This window comes from Carcharodon carcharias, chromosome 20 (genome assembly GCF_017639515.1).
Source record: "Carcharodon carcharias isolate sCarCar2 chromosome 20, sCarCar2.pri, whole genome shotgun sequence".
NCBI classification, from domain to species: domain Eukaryota; kingdom Metazoa; phylum Chordata; class Chondrichthyes; order Lamniformes; family Lamnidae; genus Carcharodon; species Carcharodon carcharias.
Window position 1 is genome coordinate 32,286,068 of NC_054486.1, and position 16,313 is coordinate 32,302,380.

Sequence of the window (16,313 nt, forward strand, 5' to 3'; positions counted from 1 at the left end):
GCCAGCATTTGTTGCTCATCCCTAATTGATATTGGGAAGGTGGTGAGCCACCTTTTTGAACCATTGCAGTTCATCTGGTGTAGGTGCATCCACACTGCTGTTAGGAAGGGAGTCCAGGGTTTTGACCCAGTGACAGTGAAGGAATGCCAATATTTTTCCCAAGCCAAGGTGGTGTGTGGCCTGGAAGAGAGCTTGCAGGTGGTGGTGTTCCTATGCATCTGCTGCATTGTGGTAAAGATTGGAAGGTGCTGTTGAGAGCCTTGGTGCATTGTATTCGCCGTAGAGCTGCAAAGTAATTCATTTAGGTACTTATTTAATTCCCTTTTTTGAAAGCCACAATTGAATCCACCTCCACCCACACTGAAGCAGTGCATTTCAGTTACTAACCCCTTGCTGTGTAAAAACAATTTCCTCTTCATCTTCGGTTCTTTTCCCAATTTCCTTTATATCTGTGTCCTCTAGTTCTTGGCCCTTGTGCCAATGGAACAGTTTATCTCTCTTGATTTTATAGAGCTCTCATGATTTTGAACACTTCTATACTCATTGTACTCAAGTTCAGGCTGAACCAGTTTTTTTAAGAAGGTTACTATAACTTCCTTGTTTTTGTACCCCTGCTTTTTATAAAGCTGAGTCCCATATGCATTTTTAATCGCTTTCTCAACCTGCCCTGCCACCTTCAACAATTTGTGCACATGTGCCCTCAGGTTCCTCAATTTTCTTTAGAGTTGTACCTAATATTGTATTTCCTATCCTCATTCTTCCTCCTAAAATGTTATCATTTTGCACTTCTCTGCATTAAATTTAATCTGCCACATGCTTGCCCATTCCACCAGCCTATGTTCTCTTGAAGTCGATCGTTATTCTCCTCATGGTTCGTGATACTTCCAAGCTTTTGTCATCTGCACTTTTTGAAATTGTGCCCTTTACACCCAAGTCAAAAGTCATTAATTGACATCACGAAAAGCAATAGCCTCGTACTGACCCTGAGGAGCACCACTTCTGTCTTCCTCCAGTCTGAAAACAACTGCTGCTCGCTTATATTCTCTTTCCTGTCACATAGTCAGTTTCACATCCATGCTGCTGCTATCCCTTTAAATTCACAAGCTTCAACTCTGCAGACAAGACTGTCATGTTATTTTATCAAATGTCTTTTGGAAGCCCACACACAACTGCGTCCACCCTAATCAAAAAACTTAATCAAATTAATTCAACACAATTTGTTTTAACAAAACTCTGCTGGTTTTCCACAATTAATCCACCAATATGCATGTGACTGATTATTATTTCTAAAAGCCTTCCCACCACAGAGGTTAAACTGATGCCCTTTGGTGATTAGTTTATCCTTGCATCCTTTTTTGCACAAGGATGTGACATTTGCAGTTCTCCAGTCATCTGGCACCGCTCCTGTTATCCTAGAAGGTTTGGAAGATTATGGCCAGTTCCTCCACAATTTCCACACTTACATTCCTCAGTATTCTTGGAATACATCCATCCAGTCCTGGTGACTTAGCTAAGCACAGCCAGCCTTTCTAGTAGCTCTTCTAACAATTTTTAGTTCATACAGCATCTAAGCTACCCGTTCTTTCACTATGGCTTTGGTAGCATCTACTTCCTTGATAAAGACATGCAAAGTACTCATTTAATACCTCGGCATACCCTCTGCCTGCTTGTGTAGGTCTCCTTTTTGGCATCTAATTGGCCTCACTCCTCTTACATTTTTTTTACACTTTATTTGTCTACAGAAGACTTTTGGATTCCTTTTTATAAAAGCTGCCAGTTTCTTTTCATACTCTCTCTTTGCTGCTCTTATTTCTTTTTTCACATCCCCTTTGCACTTTCTCTGTTCAGCCTGGTTCTCTCTCTTGCTTGTATTATCCACGTGACATCTGTCATACACCCACTTTTTTACTTCATCTTACTCTATCCCTTTCATCATTCACGGTGCTCTGGCTTTGTATGTCACCTTTCCACCTTGTTGGAATGTACCTCAACTGTACCTGAGCATCTCTTTACTGGCAGTGCATTGCTGCTTTATAGTTTTGCCTGCCAATCTTTGGATCTGTCCCAAGTAAATTGAAGTCATTTTCAATCCACTGAAGTTGGCACCCTTCCAATTAAGTATTTTTACTCTGGATTGCTCCTCGTTCTTTTCTGTGGCTAACCTAAACCTTTTGATACTATATTCACCATCCTCCAAATATTCTCCAACTGGCAATTGATTCACTTGACCACCTCATTCCCCAGAATCAGATTCTTCAATGCTTTCTTCCTTTTTGGCCCAGAAATATGCTGATCCAGGAAATTCTCCACAACACACTTCAGAAACTCTTCCCTCTCTGTGCTTTACACTATTGTCCTGGTCAATATTAAGGATAATTGAAGTCTCCCATTGTTACTCTCTGGAGCCCTTGCACTTCTCTGTAATTTCCCTGCAAGCTTGCTTCTCCTCACCCATCCCACTCATTGGTGATCTACAGAATACATCCAGTAATATCAAGACACATCTGTTGTTTCTTAATTCTAATTAATTATCCTTGATCTCTCCATGATTTCCTCTATTTTCAACACTGTAATATTCTCCTTGATCAGTATTACCACCCCATCTTCTTTCTTTCCTTCCCTGTCTTTCCCAAGCATGTTGTATCTAGGAATATTTAGTACCCAGTCCTACTTTTTCTTCAACCAGGTCTCTATTGTTGCCACATGACCATACTCCCATGCACCAACAGTTCTCCAGCCTTATTTATTACACTTAATGCATTTACACACATGCATTGTAAACCTAATTTAGGCCACCTTGTATTTTCACTTTGTCTGATCCCACCTAAAACCTTACTATTTATTACTGTCATGTTATCAGTCTCATCCAATCCTTTGTGTGCCTTGTTTCTCCTTTATAATGCTACACCCTGATTCCCATTCCCCTACCAAATTAGTTTAAAAATCTCCAACAATACTAGCAAACCACCCTGCAGGGACATTGGTCGTAGCTCAGTCCTACACATTGATTTTTTCCTCTACATACAAATACCAGTTTTTGCTATATTGATGTGTATAATGCTGAATTCTTATACTATGAAATATGACCAAGGCTGAAATATTTTGAAGGGTGGGCACAGGGAGCATTTATTGATGAATGTCTGGTAGAAACCATGGCCATTGGCGCACTCTGGGAAAGTTTTTAAGTGCTTTGGAATCTATATCTTTAAATGATGGAATAGAATGTGTACATTTGGTTACTGGGCTCCATCCTTTCCCTATATTTGTCTTGTGCTATTTCAGTCACTGGCAAAAGACAAAAGTTTAAATTTGAAGTCCCTGATGTTGCGGTTTTCCAACAATGATCTGCCAAACAACTATTTACCCCAAAGAGCAGAGGTGTCAGTAATGCCAACTTTGCTGTATAGAGAAATAATGGAACAAGGGCATGGTTTACAGATGACAGTCAGCTGCATAACTGTAATTGAAGGCAGACCAGTGGGGGCTGTGGGTGGAGCTGTAATATTGGAGGCAGACCTGCATGGACTGGGTGTGGAATTGTAATTTTGGAGGTAGATCTGCATGGGCTCGATATGGAGCTGCAATATTGGAGGCAGACCTGTGTAGGCTGGGGGTGGGGCTGTAAATATTGGAGGCAGACTGGAGTATAGGTAATGATGAGGAAAGCAGTAGGATAATACAGGTGGGGAAACATGGGAATAAGGAGGAGAGAAGAATAGGTCAGGAAAGGGAAAATGAACTATTAAAATTAAATGGCTTTGCACAGGATGGGGAACAACCCACCAAATAAATAAATGAAGTAAAGGGTGGGGAGGGTGGTGGGCAGGGAGGTGGTGTGGATGGGTAATGGTGAGGATAAACCAGTAAAATAAACTGAAAAGAATGTTGACAAAATTAACACAGTAAATTTAAAGAGTCCCTTCCACACCAACAACATTAACTGAATGAAGTCCTGGGCTTTAGTCAGTAAAACTCATTGATGATCAGGGAACACAGGGACAGAAGGTGTCCATTCGGCTCCTCAAATCTGTTACATCTGCGAATTTGGTCACTGGGGGCAGGAAAATGCAGCACTGAAAATTAACATTTCCTTTGGTTGGCCGCGTGGCCTTGGGACGTGTGGTCGGTGACTGGGTTATTTAGACTTTCAGAAGGCTTTCAACAAAGCTCAACATAAGAGATTAGCGTGCAAAATTAATACGCATGGGATTGGGGGTAGCGTGTTGAGATGGATAGAAAACTGGTTGGCAGACAGAAAACAAAGAGTAGGAATAAACGGGTCTTTTTCCGAATGGTAGGCAGTGACTAGTGGGGCACTGCAGGAATCGGTGCTGAGACCCCAACTATTCACAATATATATTAATGATTTAGATGAGGGAACTAAATGTAATATCTCCACGTTTGCAGATGATACAAAGCTGGGTGGGTGGATGAGCTGTGAGGAGGATGCAGAGATGCTTCAGTGTGATTTGGACAAGCTGAGTGAGTGGGCAAACGCACGGCAGATGCAGTATAATATGGATAAATGTGAAGTTATCCACTTTGGCATTAAAAACAGGAAGACAGATTATTATCTGAATGGCTATAAATTGAAAGAGGGGAATGTACAACGAGACCTGGGTGTCATCGTACACCAGTCGCTGAAAGTAAGCATGCAGATGCAGCAGTCGGTAAAGAAAGCAAATGGTATGTTGGCCTTCATAGCGAGAGCATTCAAGTACAGGAGCAGGGATGTCTTGCTGCAGTTATACAGGGCCTTGGTGAGACCACACCTGGAATAGCGTGTGCAGTTTTGGTCGTCTCATCTGAGGAAGGATGCTCTTGCTATAGAGGGAGTACAGCAAAAGTTTACCAGACTGATTCCTGGGATGGCGGGACTGACATATGAGGAGAGATTGAGTCGGTTAGGATTATATTCGCTAGAATTCAGAAGAATGAGGGGGCGTCCTATAAATGAAAAATCTATAAAATTCTAAAAGGACTAGACAGGGTAGATGCAGGAAGGATGTTCCCAATGGTGGGGGAGTCCAGACCCAAGGGTCACAGTCTGAGGATATGGGGTAGACCATTTAGGACTGAGATGAGGAGAAATTTCTTCACCCAGAGAGTGGTGAGCCTGTGGAATTTGTAGTTGAGGCCAAAACATTGTATGTTTTCAAGAAGTAATTAGATATAGCTCTTGGGGCGAAAGGGATCAAAGGATATGGGGAGAAAGCGGGAGCAGGATATTGAATTGGATGATCAGCCATTATCGTGATGAATGATGGAGTAGGCTCAAACGGCCAAATGGCCTACTCCTCCTATTTTCTACAATGGCAGGGGCTCTGTTCGGGTGTGGGTGAAGTGCGATGGACTTTTGGCCAATTCATCGATCAGCAGCCAGAAGTGTAGCCCAGCAGCCAGAGCAGGAATTTAACAAACACTGGAGGGGCAATAGACACAACAACTAAACAGAATTGGAACCCATGCTACTTGACAAAATAAATAGAGTTTGGTGGGATTTCCTAACTTTTCCAGTCCCTGGGATGAATACAGTGACCTTTACTTACCTTTAGCAAGGTACCTGCCCTACATCGGGAAATGCACTGGTTCAGTGTTATCCTGTGCGGAGTGGTATCTGGAATTAACTGGCTTAAGTATAGAGGATGATCATGTAACATTAGATTGCATAACTGGGTCCTTGCAGTGCTGCCTGCAGCTGTGATACCATTAGAACCTGGACACTACATGTTATTTTTAAATAAATATACTCTTACCAGCAGAGGTTATGGACAAGAATCCTGGCTGAGTTTCTCCTGCCTTCTGCATATGCCTGGATGAAACCTATTGTAACATCTGAGTGCTGCCCCTGCTAGGGTCAACAAAGGATGGTCAGGATGGCCCAGATTACATCAAAGAGGTGTACAAGGCAGTGGGAAGCTGTCGAATTAAAACTCACCGCTCAACTGTTGTAATTGGCGAGGTTGAGAGCAGGGGGTTGTAATATATTCCACAGAATAATTGTTTATTTGAGACAGAGGTAGATGATAAACAATCCAACTGTTCTCAGCTGCTGGAGATTAGAGCAGATAGCAAAGAGGAAAAAATATGTGGAGCATGCCAGTGTTAGCTGCTGCTCTCAGAAAAATAGCTTTTGAGTAAAGACTGCCTGATCACGCCATCTGCAAGATTCAGGCCAAGGAGTTGGAGGAAAGGGACAGGAAAACCATGTTTGTGTTTCTCTGCCAGCCTGCGCTAACAGGAAGTGCAAGAGAGGAAATGATTGATGTGAGATTAGTAATGAATTAGTTATGTATGAAAACACTGCCAATTTGACCCAAAGCAAAGCCTGAACAGAATCCCCAGCATCCCTGGAATTTGAACCCTCATTTATAATAAGGAGACATCAAACGTGAGGCCCATGATGCAGGGCTCTTTTCAAGGTTGTAAAGAAAGGAGCTGCAAACAAGATAAATCTGCAAGAAGTGATTAGGTGACACTAAGCTTTAGTGTTTTTTTTAATCATTCACGGGATGTGGGCTTCGCTGGCTGGGCCAGCATTTATTGCCCATCCCTAGTTGCCCTTGAGAAGATGGTGGTGAGCTGCTTTCTTGAACTGCTGCAGTCCATGTGATTTGGGTACACCCACAGTGCTGTTAGGAAGGGAGTTCCAGGATTTTGACCCAGTGACAGTGAAGGAACGGCGATATATTTCCAAGCCAGGATGGTGAGTGACTTGGAGAGGAGCTTCCAGGTGGTGGTGTTCCCATCTATCTGCTGCCCTTGTTCTTCTAGGTGGAAGTGGTCATGGGTTTGGAGGGTGCTGTCTAAAGAGCCTTGGTGAATTTCTGCAGTGCATTTTGTAGATGGTACACACTGCTGCTACTGTGCGTCAGTGATGGAAGGAGCGAATGTATGTGGATGTGATGCCAGTCAAGCGGGCTTCTTTGTCCTGGATGGTACCAAGCTTCTTGAGTGTTGTGGGAGCTGCACTCATCCGGGCAAGTGGGGAGTATTCCATCACACTCCTGACTTGTGCCTTGTAGATAGTGGACAGGCTTTGGGGAGTCAGGAGGGAGTTGCTCGTCACACAATTCCTATCCCCTGACCTGCTCATGTATCCGCAGTATTTATTTGACTCGTCCAGTTCAGTTTCTGATCAATGGTAACACCCCCCGGGATGTTGATAGTGGGGGATTCAGTGATGGTAATGCCATTGAACATCAAGGGGGCGATGGTTGGATTCTCTCTTGTTGGAGATGGTCATTGCCTGACACTTGTGTGGCGGGAATGTTACTTGCCACTTCTCAGCCCAAGCCTGGATATTGTTCAGATCTTCCTGCATTTGGACATTGACTGCTTCAGTGCCTGAGGAGTCACCAATGGTGCTGAACATTGTGCAATCATCAACGAACATCCCCACTTCTGACCTTGTGATGGAATGAAAGCTATTGATGAAGCAGCTGAAGATGGTTGGACCAAGGACACTACCCTGAGGAACTCCTGCAGTGATGTCCTGGAGCTAAGATGACTGACCTCCAACAACCACAACCATCTTCCTTTGTGCTAGATATGACTCCAACCACTGGAGAATTTTCTCCGATTCCTATTGACTCCAGTTTTGCTAGGGCTCCTTGATGCCACACTCGGTCAAATGCGGCCTTGATGTCAAGGGCGGTCACTCTCACCTCATCTTGGGAGTTCAGGTCTTTTTTTGTCCATGTTTGAACCAAGGCTGTAATGAGGTCAGGAGCTGAGTGGCTCTGATGGAACCCAAACTAGGCGTCAGTGAGCAGGCTCTCTTCCTGGAAAGGTGATGGAAGCAGAGCCTTTGAATATTTTTAAGGCAGAGGTGGATAGATTCTTGGTAAGCAAGGGGGTGATAGGTTATCAGGAGTAGGCGGGATGCAGATTTCAGGTTACTATCAAATCAGCCAAATTTGCTGATGACACAAAGATAGGTAGAAAAGTAAATTGTGAAGAGGACATAAGGAGGCTACAAACAGATATAGATAGGTTAAGTAAGTGGGCAAAGATCTAGCAAATGGAGTATAATGTGAGAAAATGTGAAATTGTCCATTTTGGCAGGAAGAATAAAAGAGAAGCATGCCTGGGTAATTTTCCAACTTGTTGGCTGGGAGCCAGTGTCAATCTAATGGTAAGTCAGCAGGCATATGTATTCAAGTTGTTGTTTTCCACACTTTTCCTTTAGCCTCTGTGTAACCTTCCGTCAGAGTGATGTCTACACTTGTTTCTGACCCCGATAGAGTGTTTTTGAGGAAAGGTAATCAAAAGCAGAGGTCAGCAGGCATGCCAGCCCACACAACACCTCCAATGAGTCCGTCTGGAAAATTTAGAATATTTAAATTTATGTAGCCCCTGATCACATCTCTCAGAAACATTCCAAAGCACTACAAGTAATTGTAACATTTGTTACAAAAGAGGAAGCCATTTGATCCATTGTGTCTTTGATGGTACTGCCTCTTAACTCGGAGCTTCCTACTCCAATTGCACTGGTCTGCAATGTTGCCATTTTCTTTTTTACATTCTTCCTTTTCAATTACTGAACCAGTAGCATTTTACCTCAGGTTATAGTCTCTGCCTAAGGAGCTACTCGTGGTAAATGTCTGTGGGGAAAAACAATTCCAATATCCCCCTTTGAGTGATAATCTTCAGTCTCTGACCATCACGCTTCACACTGTTACACTCCCTGTGGAGACTGATAACTTTTTTTTTAAAAAAAAGGGTTTGCCAGTAAACAAAGGGAACAGTCGCATGACAAGATGGTGTGGTTGTTGGAGGTCAATCATCTCAGTTCCAGGAAATCACTGCAGGAGTTCCTTAGGGTACTGTCCTAGGCCCAACCATCTTCAGCTGCTTCATTGATGACCTTCCTTCCATCATAAGGTCAGAAGTGGGGATGTTCGCTGATGATTGCACAATGTTCAGCAACATTTGCGATTCCTCAGACACTGAAGCAGTCCATGTCCAAATGCAGCAAGGCTTGGTGAATATCCATGCTTGGGCTGACATGTGGCAAGTAACATTTGCACCACACAAGTGCCAGGCAATGACCACCTCCAACAAGTGAGAATCTAACTGTCATCCCTTGACATTCAATGGCATTACCATTGCTGAATCCCCCACTAACAATATCTTGGGGGGGTGTGGGGTTACCATTGATCAGAAACTGGACTGGACTAGCCATATAAATACTGTGGCTACAAGAACAGGTTAGGCTAGGAATCATGCAGCAAGTAACTAACCTCCTGACTCCCCAAAGCCTGCCCACCATCTACAGGGATGGCATACTCTCCACTTGCCTGGATGAGTGCCGCTCCAACACTGAGGAAGGTTGACACCATCCAGGACAAAACAGCCCACTTGATTGGCACTCCATCCACAAACAGTCACTCCCTCCCTCCACCACTGATGCATAGTGGCAACAGTGTGTACCATTTACAAGATGCACTGTAGGAACTTACCAAGTTTCCTTAGACAGGACCTCCCAAACCCACAACCTCTACCATCTAGAAGGACAAAGGCAGCAGATGCATGGAAACACCACCACCTGGAAGTTCCTCTCCAAGCCACTCAGCATCCTGACTTGGAAATGGCGCTAAGTCAAAATCCTGGAACTCCTTCCCTAATAGCACTGTGGGTGTACCTACACCATGGACTGCAGCGGTTCAAGAAGGCAGCTCACCACCACCTTTTCAAGGGAAATTAGGGATGGGCAATAAATGCTGGCCTAGCCAGAAATGCCCACATCCCATGAATAAATTTTTAAAATGTTTAGTCTATGTTAATTTTAATTTGTTTAAGTACAAGTCTTAAAACGTGAAATCTTGATTAGCACTGTTGATGATCCCTTCCATCACTTTACTGATGATCGAGAGTACACTGATGGAGCGGTAATTGGCTGGCTTGGATTTGTCTTGCTTTTTGTGTATAGGACATAGCTGAGCAATTTTCCACATAGCTGGGTAGATGCCAGTGTTGTAGCTGTACTCGGACAGCTTGGCTAGCAGCATGGCAAGTTCTGGAGCACAAGCCTTCAGCAGTATTGCCAGAATATCATCAGGGCCCTTAGCCTTTGCACTATCCAGTGACTTCAACCATTTCTTAATATCACGTGGAGTGAATCGAAATTGGTTGAAGACTGGCAAGTGTGATGCTGGGTACCTCCGGAGGAGGTTGAGATGGATCATCCACTCGGCAGTTCTGACTGAAGATTTTGTGAATCTTCAGCCTTATCTTTTGCACTGTTGTGCTGGGCTTCTCCATCATTGACGATGGGGATAATTGTGAAGGTATAGGGAGTGAGCAGCTGCACAATTTGGAGTCCTGGGCTCGAGTTTGAGAATGGCAACATGATGAGTCTGTGGAGAAGGTTTTTCAAAGGCTGTAGACAGCAGAACTTCAAACTTTGGCACACTGCTTCTGTGCACTCTGGAGTAAAATTGGCCATCGCCCCTCTAATTGGCTATCACCCCTCTAATCGTTAAATATTGTTAGCTATTGACAAGCAGCATCCCTCTTCAATCATCAGATTGCTCATATTTTAAGCTTTCTTGCCTATCACGCATGTGTTGTTACAATAGGTCTCAGATTGGTATATGGAGAAGGTGGGAGAAATTCGGCCAGTTTAGTTAATTCAGGTGGAGTTACTTTTATGTTTTGGCATAGAAAGCCATGTGCTACCAACCCCCAACATGGCAGATGACAAACCATGGGCAAAATTTTAATAGTCCCCCGCTGGCATGTTTGCAGGCAGGGTGGCCCATAAAATTCCCGGGGTGGCCTTCCTGCTCTGACATGTCCATAATTTTACGTGGCGAGTAAGGGCTTTCCCCCAGCCTGGCCTCAATTTTGAGGCCGGTGGGAGGTGTTCAGCTGCAAGGGGCAGCCCGGCAGATCACCCTTTTTGGGTATTGGGCGGATTGGGAGGTGTGGTTGGGGGGATGCCTATCTCAAGGGCCATCTTTCCATGTTGGGCTGCCCCCCCCCCCCCCCCCCCCCAACCCAGGTCTGCCTCCTAAGGGTGCTTGCTCCCTGCCGCCCTCCCCCCTCCTCTTCCCCCCCGCCTGTCCATCAAGGCCCCCACCCCTGCATTTACCTGGTCATGGAGGCTGGGACTTTGAATCTAAGACTGCTTGTAGTTCCAGCAGTGGCCACTGCTGCCCTCCCGCTGTGCCCAAACACTTATTTTTTTTTTGCTCTTTCTCTAGCTTTCGTTCTGCACTTTTGCTCTCCTTTCTCTTGCCTCCTATTGTCCCTTTTTTGATCTCACACTTGGTGTGTTCTCTGTAGAGTCTCTCTGATTATTCTAAGTGACTACTTTGCCCATCAGAGTATCTCTTCACATTTTGCACACTTGGAATTGATGTTAAAGTGCCCAGTTGCCTTGGGGGTAAATGCTGTCATTAGAAATTTGGTTATATTTATCAGATTATCCCAATTAAACAAAATTGAATGACTGATTTAGGTAGCTGGGAATCAGTTAATGCTTCAGAAAATGGCCACTTCAAGGATAACCATGAGCCACGTCCTAATGAATGAGCTGTTGTTGAATGCCAGACCTCGAAATTGGATTTTCATCTCGTACCTTCCTTCTAAAAGGGCAACCAAAGCAACTTCCAATGTTGTTTGAATGTGAAATAAATTGGAGAAATGTTACAAGATAAACAAGTTCTTATGTAATATTGGAATAAACCAGAAATTGTAACTGGCTGCCTGCTCCTCATCACTACCGTTGACCCTTCTGGAAAATCCTCGTGCTGACATGGGTTGAGGATAGGATCAGGTATGCCATCACGCTACTTCCTCTTCTCCCCAAAGCCCATTTGCTTACAGATGGTCCTTGTGCGCAATAAGTGAGTCCAATGCCTTCAGCAAAGGGGGTCAGAAAGAGGAATGTGGAAGCCCAAGCACAGGACTATTGTACTGTTTGAGCTTGCACTTAAATTAAATAACATATTTTTGACAAAATGCTGAGCGGAGATGCAGTTCTTGATGTTTTCAATCCCCATCGTAATTTGTCCTCCCCTCCCTCCATACGTTTGTTTAAGCTTTTCGTTTCTCTCATCCTCGTGATGCACATTAGCTCTCCTGCTGCAGAATGTGGCCAACTCATGACCTCTATATAATGATCCCTTAACCTCCCAAATCTCTCTAACTCTGACACCCTTTTCCCATCTACCTTCTTATACATAACCTCTACCTCAGCTTTCTAAAACAACTCCTTTTCACCTTCAGGGTTGGGGTGGGCTTTGGAAAACTATCCCTCAACTCTTACTCCTTCTCCTGATATCTCTATTGAGCTCCCTTCCTGCTTCCTTATCCCCCATCCACCTCACCCCTCAGTCCACAGAGCTTTGCCCTCACTCAAAGTGCCTACTTTGATCTCCTTTTTGATCACCCTTTCTCTTCCAACTGTACTTGCCCTTCCATTTGGAGTTTTTTTTTATCTGTAGAGCTGAGATCCTACATAAGCAAGACCATTATTTAAAAAATACCATTTTGATGATTGATTTGGGAGACGATATTGTTATCTAGACAAAGTCTGATGGATGCTACGGGCAGTATAGGGAATTGCAGTTCTTGATCACTACCATTGGGTGGTGGTAGAATACTAACACAACAAAAAGATGTCATGGCAAGCTGTGGAGCTGCAGGGAGCAGCATGTCCGATCTGTACCCCAGAACATTCAGGGCTCAGAATAGGGCAATGTCTTTTCACAGACTTAGCGAGATAGACTCTTCTGGCTGTACGTTTCCAGCCTTTAGTACAGTCACAAAGGTATCTAATCACTAAGCCTAGTGGCTGCTGTCTCACACACTCCCTGTGAAACCACAGACATTAAAATAACTTGGCAAGTTCTTCTATTTTAATTGTAAAATTGGTAGCTGACACATCTTTCAATGCATTACATTTCGCTGAAGTGTCACTGTGTGTGAATTTATTGAACAGAGTGCACCTGAAATGCACAGCAGCATAATCCTACACTCTGTTGTCCCTCAAATTAAAATATTGTAAAGATGGATACAGGTATGTCACTGTATAACACCAGAGTATAGTAATGGGTGGATGAAGGTCTGTCACTGCAGCATCAGAGTATCGTATTAGTGGGTACAGCTCTCACTTTTAATACCGGGCTAAGTACTGGTCTGTCATTATAAAGTTGGTACAATATTTGTGGGTATAGCTCTGCAACTATGGTAGAACAGTTTAAGGAGCAGAATTGGAGTGTGTTGCACTGTTTATTTTCCTGCACTGCCTTGATATTGATAACAACTCTTGATACTTAATAGTAAAACTAGTACTAGCTTGTTTTATTTCAGACGTTTTAGATTGGAGTAACTGATTGTGTTATAAATACAACTTGGAGCAAACTCCCTGGTGATATTGAACCCAGCCAAGGGAGATTGGGGGCCTGGTTTATTAGTCTTCAATGTCACAGCGTGGTGCTGAGTATAACAGCAGCTGCAACTGCCTTTGACCTCTTCACTCTTAAAGGTGTCAGCGATTTCCATCATTATGAATGGGAAGTGACTGAGTGATTGCAATCTGTCTCACAGAGACAGGGTTAAAAGGCAGAAAGTGATCTGTTTACGTGGTGCATTGCACTGCTACTGTCCTCTCTGAGGACCAGCAGTCTGCAGTAAATACTTCCGGCACAGTTTCCCCTCATGGTGCAGCATCGGCCCCGCGGTCAGAGTCGCAGCTGAGTTCACTAGCTTCCCACACTGGTCTCCATACGCTTGGCAACAACTAACTATGACCCACCTGAGATTACTGGTGACACCACAACAGCACGAGCCGACACACGCTTACGTGACTGCATAATCCAGGACATTGCAGCCTATTGTGTTGGCTGGTCTATGTTCAAAAGATCATCACAGGTGTATGGACCATGGTTCATTTCAGACATCAAACACACTCCGGGCAGGCACAGCGTGGGTTAGATGCAGTGTAAAGCTCCCTTCACACTGCCCCTCAAACACTCCCTGGACAGATACAGCGCAGGTTCGGTGCACAGTGAAGTCACCTTTGTGCTGTTTGAGTGTCCACCATATGCCCCAGCTCAGGGCACAGAATAAAAGGTTGGGCATTCCTCCCCTCCTACACCAATGTGACATTTTTCTGTTTTCCAAACCAGCTGTACAGTGGTCTATGAATGATCTTGACTATTTAGCTGAATTAATGGAGTTGGATCTTACTGAAACCCCCACCACCCCCAAACTCTATTCACAATCTGCCATCTCAGATATTTTGTTTTTATCCTGTGATCTGAGGCTGGACAGAAACCGGGGAGCCTCACGGACTCATGTTTCAGTGTGCATAAATATATGGTAATTAAACTTTAGAGACAAAGTTCAACACCGAGGACTCCGTGAATAAAGGTGTGGCTTGGTGTGATACCGAGCTAGCTCCAATGATCAGAGGGTCTCAGTGGATAAGGACTCTTCAGGGTTAAATTACAAGGAGAGATTACATTCCATTAGGGTTGTATTTAGAACTGGAATTTAGTAAGTTATGGGGTGACTTGATCTCAAATCCTTTAAGAGATTAAGGGATGTTGATGGGCTAAATAAAGAGAAACTCCTTCTGTTAATCAGGGAGTCTCTAACTTGGGAGCACAGTCTAAAAATTAGAGCCAGACCTTTCTAGAGTGAAATTAGGAAACATTTTTACACACTGGTCGAAGTCAGGAATTCTCTACTGCAAATAGCAATTGATGCTGGATCAAGTGTACATTTTACATCTGAGATTGATAGATTTTTATTAGCCAAAAGTATTAAGGAATCTGGGGCAAAGGTGGGCATATGGAGGTAGGCCAAAGATCAGTCGTGAATGCAGAACAGACTTAAACCTGTGGGGCTAATGTCCTACTCCTCCTATGTTCCCAAGGACATGGAGCGGTGTGACACTGAGCTGTACAGATCAAGGAGTTTCTGAGTAAGGGCACAGATCAGTGTGATGTTGAGTTGTTCATTTTGGCTGAGGCTCATGTTGTGTTGAAAATGGCCTGTGTTCCTAAATTAAACTGAAGCATATCACATTGTGCTTTATCTGTTGCAGGAGGGTGACAGTTCTCAAAGGGTTAATTCTTTTAGTTGGTTATATTGCAACTCTTGCTGTTTACCTTTTATCGATGTTTTGATTTAAAAATTTAAACATTACCATTCACTGTCCAGACTTGCATATTTGAGAGTGGGGAGAGCAGGCCCTGTGTGTTGGGCTGCATTCAGACTGAAAAGCTATGCCTGAATGCACCTCTGCTCGATATTGTGTTTCTGGGCATGGAAGGTGCTCTGACAAACCTAACTAATGGAGCTTGAACTTACTTGTTAACATGTTGCAGTGACACTTGAGAGTTATTTTCCGCAAAGCTGCATGGCCTCACTCTGCCCTTTCCAGCTTCACGATGGCTCCTTGGGTAGCTGCACCAGGTGGTGTGGTACTTTCTCCACAAGCTGAGAGAGGCGCAAGTTGGTCCCAGGCCTCTGGCTTATTAGTTGATCTCGGGTTGGTGGGTGGGAAGTGTGGCCACTTTATAGTTGGCCTTGCTTCATAAGGACCAGGCAATGGAAATAATGCCCCAGGATCCCTATTTTTGTTTCAGCATTTACCCCTGCTGAAAAGTACACATGCATCGTGAGTGAAGGCAGGTTCAGCTAGGCTGTGATGCCCTCCATTGTCGAACAGCCTGCTTTCTCACTCACATGAAGAATGGCCATCTAGCTGAGTACCAGGGAAAGAAAAACTTTCATTTATATAATGTCTTTCGTGATCTCTGGATGTCCCAACTCAATTAACATTCAGTGAAGTGTTTTTGAAATGTTGTCACTGTTGTAATGTCGGAAACATGGCAGCTAATTTGTACACAACAAGGTCCCACAAACTGCAACATGATAATCACCAAATAACCTGTTTTATTGAAGCATAGATATTGATGATGATACCAGGGAGAAACTCCCTGCTTGTTTTGGAATAATGTCAAGGAATCTTTTATATCAATTTGAGAGGACAAACATCTCATCCAAAAGATGGCACCTTCAACTACAACACTCCCCTGGTACTGCATTGCAGTGACAGCATGGATTACGTGTTCAAGCCTCTGGGGTTGAATTTGAATTTGTCACTCAAGATGCGAATGCTGCCAACTGGGACCTGACAGACGGTAGTCAGGTACCTATGGAACTATGCTCAGCAAAGGAAGAACCTTCAGGGGCTACATACATAGTGTGATGGGAATTATTTGTCAGGCTGTGGAAATTTTATCTTAATGAAAAATTCAAATAAAGGAGATTCCACGGAACTGCCTAGT

General features: G+C 43.9%; 1 protein-coding gene across 3 annotated transcripts in view; it reads left to right on the forward strand.

The window, feature by feature from the left end:
- The window catches only part of ino80 (INO80 complex ATPase subunit), a 200,588-nt gene that overhangs the window by 110,550 nt on the left and 73,725 nt on the right, over window positions 1–16,313 (forward strand). The window lies entirely within an intron of this gene.